This window comes from Notechis scutatus, chromosome 1, assembly GCF_049901735.1.
Source record: "Notechis scutatus isolate UNSWTSFEM ecotype Mainland chromosome 1, rNotScu1.2, whole genome shotgun sequence".
Taxonomy (NCBI): domain Eukaryota; kingdom Metazoa; phylum Chordata; class Lepidosauria; order Squamata; family Elapidae; genus Notechis; species Notechis scutatus.
In genome coordinates, this window is record NC_142009.1 from 100374445 (window position 1) to 100380974 (window position 6530).

Genomic DNA, 6530 nt, shown 5'->3' on the forward strand with positions numbered 1-6530 from the left:
TGAGACATTAATAAACATTTACATTCTTTGTGGGAAATGACCAACTTCTATCTACTTGCAGCTGCTAAATTGTTAATATTCTTACAATAGCCTTTAGGAATTCTCATTATTATACAAATTAATAATAATAGGCGAGGTAATGAGATTTAGAAAATGAATTTTAAGAGGATACTTTCAAATACAGCTACCCAGAGATGTTATTGGTGAGGCTCAGGGAATTAGGTCCATGTAAGCAGATAAAGAAAAAGACTTTTTAATTGACTTCAGATCTGCACTTTCTTTCCTATCTTTCCCATAGCAACATACTCAACTCCCCTGAATATTGGCATGAGACTTTTTCCAGCACATTTAGAGAGATGAGGAAGGAGAAAGAAGAAAAAAATGTAGGTGAAGACTTTAGGATTTCAAGAATTACTTTCAGGGGTTACTTTTTCTAGTACTAATTGGAATAGTTCCTTGTCACCCTGAAATCTTTTTGTGCCAGGAATAGTTTTGCCTTACAGTGCAGCTTTTCAGATGCATTATGAGGATGAACAGCCCTGAACAGTTGAGGAATGGGGAGGGTCACAGGAATGTAGGCGCAAATGTTATTTAATGCAAAGAACAAAGTTTAAGAAGTTCCTGATTCTGCTATTTTCTCTCATTGAGGTCCAATAGACTAATAGACAGTGGGTGCTCCAAGGTCAAAAGCTCCATGGCTGAGCAGGCACCTCTATTTTCCCAGCTCAACTCCTACTCTGTACACTAACCATTATATCATACTGACTCCTACTTTTAAAAAAATGTCCTAAAGATTATTGGACCAGAGCTTTTGAATAAACATCATTGGCTAGATTCACATAACATACTATAAGCCATAAACCATGATTTATAAATGATAGTAATTGAATTCATATACTAAGCCGAATGAAAAAAAATCATGTTTAACAGAATAGCAGGATAACGGAGTTGGAAGGGACCTTGTAGGTCATCTAGTCCAGTCCCCTGCCCAAACAGGAGACCCTATAACAGAGATGTCAAACTCAAGACCCGCGGGCCATACCTGGCCTGGCCCGCAGGGTGCTTAGATCTGGCTCATGGGGACAGCCTGGAAACAGCAAAGGACTGGCCCATGGTGCCTCTGCCAGAGAAAATGGAGCTTCGGGGGTGCTGGCAGAGGGCTGCAGGAGGCCTTCGCAGCCCAAAACAGGGGCCCCAAGCACCGTTTTCACTGGCAGAGGGCTATCAAAACAAACTAAAAACAAAACAAAAGGAGAAATGTTTCCTCTTTTGCATTTGAGCATGCAACAAGGGACAGGAAAGGAGAAAGGGAAAGAGGAAAGGCAAAGAAAAAGGAGGAAAGATGGGGCGAGAGCAAGGAAGGAAAAATAAGGAAAGAGGGGAAGGAAGAAGAAAAGAGAAGGAAAAAAAAGAAAAGGAAGGAAGGAAGGAAGGAAGGAAGGAAGGAAGGAAGGAAGGAAGGAAGGAAGGAAGGAAGGAAGGAAGGAAGGAAGGAAGGAAGGAAGGAAGGAAGGAAGGAAGATTATAATGAGAGTGAGGGAGGGTCTCAGGTAAGTCCTGCCTTAGCACTTGGCCATCACAGGTGCCTCCTGACACAAGTCCCATGTCACGCCCACCATGGCCAAGCCCAGGCCAGCCATGCCCATCATGGCCACTCTCACCCCCCGGCCACGTCCAAGGTCAAACACAACTCTAATGTGGCTCTCAATGAAATCAAGTTTGACACCCTTGCCCTACACCATCTCTGACAGATGGCAGTCCAGTCTCTTCTTGAAAGCTTCCAGTAGTGAAGCTTCTGAAGGCAAGCTGTTCTATTGGTTGACTGTTCTCACAGTCAGGAAATTTCTCCTTATTTCTAGGTTGAATCTCTCCTTGATCGGTTTCCATACATTATTCCTTGTCTGGCCTTCAGGTGCTTTGGAAAATAGCTTGACCCCTTCCTCTCTGAAACAGCCCTTCAAATATTGGGAAGTATGATAGTATATAACAGATCATTGTCAATGTAATATTCTATATCGCTTTTTGTGTTTTGAACCCAATATCTCAATGAAAAAGAGTGTGCCACAGAGCTTAAAGTATTTAAAAACTGGGAATGATATTTTAAGAGACTCAGTGACTGACTTAAATGAATAATTCCAAGTTCTGCCATTTCAATTTGATATTTGATGATGAAAATACCGCCACAGTTCTTCTAGAACCACAACTATGGAACTGGAAACATTAACAGAAACAGCAAATGATTTTCTTAATATCATGTCACTACAAACAGGCAGTGGCAGATTTCTAGTAACACATTATCTCACTCTCAATAATGGCTATTATTTTTGGCTGCATAAGCCGTAGTTGCAGATGTCAGCTTGTCTCTATTGCGAAATATAATAACTGCATCAAGGCTGTAATAGACTGATTTATCACTGTCATATTTTTTATTATTATTATTCAATTTCAAATGGCTATCATTATTAAGGTACTTTTAGTGATTACACACATATTTATAAGTATATTTTCTGTGGGCTTATAAGAAAACACTATTAGGGCCATGGAGTTTTCAGAGATATTTGATCTTTGTTAGGTAGTATGGAGTTTCTCATTCCCCATCTATGATAATTGTTGCCTGTAATTCAGAGCATCTGCTGTGTTTATTGCACAAAACCTTGCTTTCGTATGGATTTGCCATTTTCTTTAGGCCAAAAGCAGATTTTTATCTTGATAATAGGCAAACTCTATCCCAATGTACCAGAGCCAAGGATGCCAAGGGGCCCTACATTTTCTATCAATTCAAGGAATGATATGGAGTTAGGGGAAATTCACTTGGTTTGCTTTTTTTATACAAATTGCACTCCTGTCAATACAATTTAATAATTAAACAAGTATTCACTGTGGAAAAGGTATACCTTTTCATATTTGCAGACTTTAAAAATGAAACGATACAATGCAGAAAAATTACTTTACAAAATTATAGAAACCAATCTGATTTGTCCACCCTTGTCCACATTTACCTCATAACTCTCATGCTAATTGTTATTATCGAGGTCTATGTTTCTTAAATTCTTTTTTTCCAAGAACCCCTTCTCATTTTTTAAAAAATATGGAAAGCATTTGCTTATGTGGGTTATATTTCTTTGTAGGTTTTAACTATAGGTATTAGAAAAATTCAAATAAAATTGCTGTAATCCATTAGTTCAATACATCCCCTTTAATATTAACAGGACTATTTGTCAGGATGTGCTTTTGTATCTTCCTTGCAGCTGTTGAAACCAATGCAATAGAGTTATATTTATTGATATTTTTTCATGTTAAAAAGTGTGGTCATATAATATTTATTTATTTATTTTAAAAGATTTATATTACAGTTGTATAATATGGGCAAATATGAATATTCATAAGTGTCCCCCTCTCCCATTCTACCCTTCCCCTTCTGCCATTCGTAAGCTAAAGGGCCTATGCTACTTAAAATAAACAACAAGAAATAGATTAGATCCATCTAAGCTACCAATAGAAGAGGACACATCTCCCTCAGGGTTGAATTTTGGGGTCTTTGGTGCTCTCTGAACTTGGTTATTTTCTTGCAGACATTTCTTTACCAATCTAGGTAACTTCTTCTGTGCAGTAAAGGAGTGGGTTTTGCTCTCTGTTTATACATAGTAGCTTGCATTGTCAGAGTGAATAGGGATGTTGTTTTCTCTTTGGTAGTTCCTTGATTAAACTGTTGTTTATTGCTTGATTGTTTGTCTGAGTTGGTAGTTCCTTGATTAGAGTATTGTTTACTGCTTGTCTGGAGTTGCTTCTGGTGTTAGTTCCTGTTTATCTTGATTGCTGGCAGGAGGTATTCTGATCTTTTTCTTCCTTAGCTTTTTTGTTCTCTTTTGAATAGTTATGGATTGGTTTATCTTTGTCTTCTTTAATTCTGGATGCACTTTCACTACACAGTCAGATCTGGTCTGCAACTTGGGAATTCTCCTGGACTTGTGACTCCTGCTCAAAGAGCAGGTGGCACTTGTGGCTAGGAGAACCTTTGCACAACTTTGGATTATGCACCAATTGTGACCTTTCCTGGGTCAAGAGTCAATCATTTAGGACATAGTTATCTTATGATTGGACTCAGGGGTGGGATATGACAGGGTTAACTACTGGTTCAGGATTTACGAGCTTCCCTGCATGCTGTGAGCTGTGCATCTGTAAATCGTCATCGGCATGTTGTGTGCAGATACACAGCCTTTGAAACAGCCAGCTTTTCCTGCTTTTTTAACTGCAGCTGTGCCTCGTTCGGCAGCTGAAGTTGAAAAATCAGGAAATAAAGATCAGGTAAGAGTCCGGGTGGGTGGGTGAGCAAAAACATCAGCAGACATAGAACCGGTTCTACGTCTGCTGCTCTTCAGAGCTACCGGTTCTACAGAGGTGGACAGAACTGGTAGAAACCCACCCCTGATTGGACTACTGTAATGCACTCTACATGGAGCTACATGGTGCAGAATGCAGTGGTGTGGGCAGTTCTTGGGGTCCCAGGAATGGCTTATATAACACCACCTCCGCAAGCTATATTGGCTGACAGTCTAATCCAGGTACAATTCAAGGTATTTGGTAATCACCTTTAAAGCCCTTCATGGCATGAATCCGGGCTTCTTCGGGGACCATTTCATCCCACTGGGATTGGCCTGCCATACCCATGCTGGCAAATGAGGTATGGTGAGGGCCCTGTCAGACCGATTATTCCAGCTGTCCAGAAGACCTTTTTTGTTGTTGCAGCTGCCCTGGGGAACATCTTGCCCCCTGCCCCTGTGTGAAGTTGGCCCCAATCATCCTGACCTTCTGGAAGAACCCACACCTGGCTCTGCTGGTTAGCTTGGGGGACCAACTGGAGTGAAGATGATTGATTAACAACAGATCCCACCTCCCTACCCCATCCTGTTCCTACACCACCCCCCATCTTTTAATCGTGCTGTGGTGTGCTGGATTTTATATTTCTTATGTTTTTATTTTTTATAGTTTTATTTTTATGACTGTAAGCTGCTCAGGGATACCTTCAGGTAAGGCAGCATATAAATTTAATAAATAAACACACATGTAAACAAACCTGTTGATGGCTGATTTATCTAAATATCAAGATTCCAGGAATTCCCTAGCATTTTTGGATTTAGCTTGGTCTAGGATGGTTAGTTTCCCAGCCAAGAGGCTATCAGTCACCCCATCATCACTCCAAATGCAAGGGATTACAGGGTTGTCCAAAGGAAAAGATATTCTTTAAATTAAACATTCATGATGGTAATCAACTGGCACTCAACCACCAAATTCCTTTGATAAATACAGTAAGGGACATCTGATTTTTAATGAAGTTTCATTTTTATTCAGGCAGCTATTTGAAAACAAGGATGAGATGAGTCTGCTTCCCCCTTAGTCTTACTGGTTCTTCATATATCCATGCAGGTATTCAAGCAAAACTGAAATCACTTCTCTAATAAGAAGATCAAAAATTCATCTGTCAAATAAAGGTCAGTTGACAATCTGTTTAATAGAAATGCCAACCAATACTGCTTTAAGTCATTTCTTAACTCTGGACAGAAAGAGTTATAATATTTAGCAACATAAAATGTTATTTACATTATACATCATACTTATAAAAGGTATGAGTTTGATATTAAAGTAAAGGGGAAATATTTTCTCCTATACTTTTCAACGAAATACAAAACAATTATTCTAAAAAGTTTGGCTGAATGTCTTGTCTCAAGTGAATAGTATTAAAAACATGAAAAGGTGCACATTTTTCCTCTTTTAATCAGCTTCTTTGAATCTTTAAATGTACTTCATTGTTACACAGATGAAATCATAGGCATGAACAGATTTGGCACAGATAGAAGGATTCTAAAAAATACAAATACCAGGATTCAAAGGTTTTGTAAAGATGTGAGTTAAAAAGATGCATAAATCATATTTCACCCAAATGGTCTGCAACATACTACATATGAAATAATCCCTGATTTAGTCACTACCACTGAACTATGGAATTAGAAGGTATTGCAAGATTCATCTAGTTTAACTCTCTGCAATGTACAGGGAATCCAATTACTGTAAACCATCCTTGAAATATGGCTTTCCAAATTCTTAAATTATTTGTTAAAAACAGAGTACCGCAACTTATGAAGGTAGACTATTCCATTGTTGTACAGGTCTTACCATCAAGAGTTTTTCCCTTATGTTTAAGTGAAATAGATAGAGTTACTACTTCTACGTATTATTTCTGATCTAGTTTACCTGTGAATAGAAAATAATTCTTGACCATATTCCTAATGGTACCCTTTTATGAACTTAAATACTGATATCATGTTTCCCTTCAGTCTTTTTTTTTTCTAAACTGAACATATGTTCCTTCAACCTATTTTCATAATACATATCCTCAGTTTCTCAAATAATGTTTGTCATCCTCCTCTTAACTTGTTAATGTCCTTGTGGTGTCTAGAACCATAGAGACCTCCAAATGTGGTTTTCTTACCAGTCAAGTTTAGATTAAGGAAGCAGGGATTTCACATGTCTTT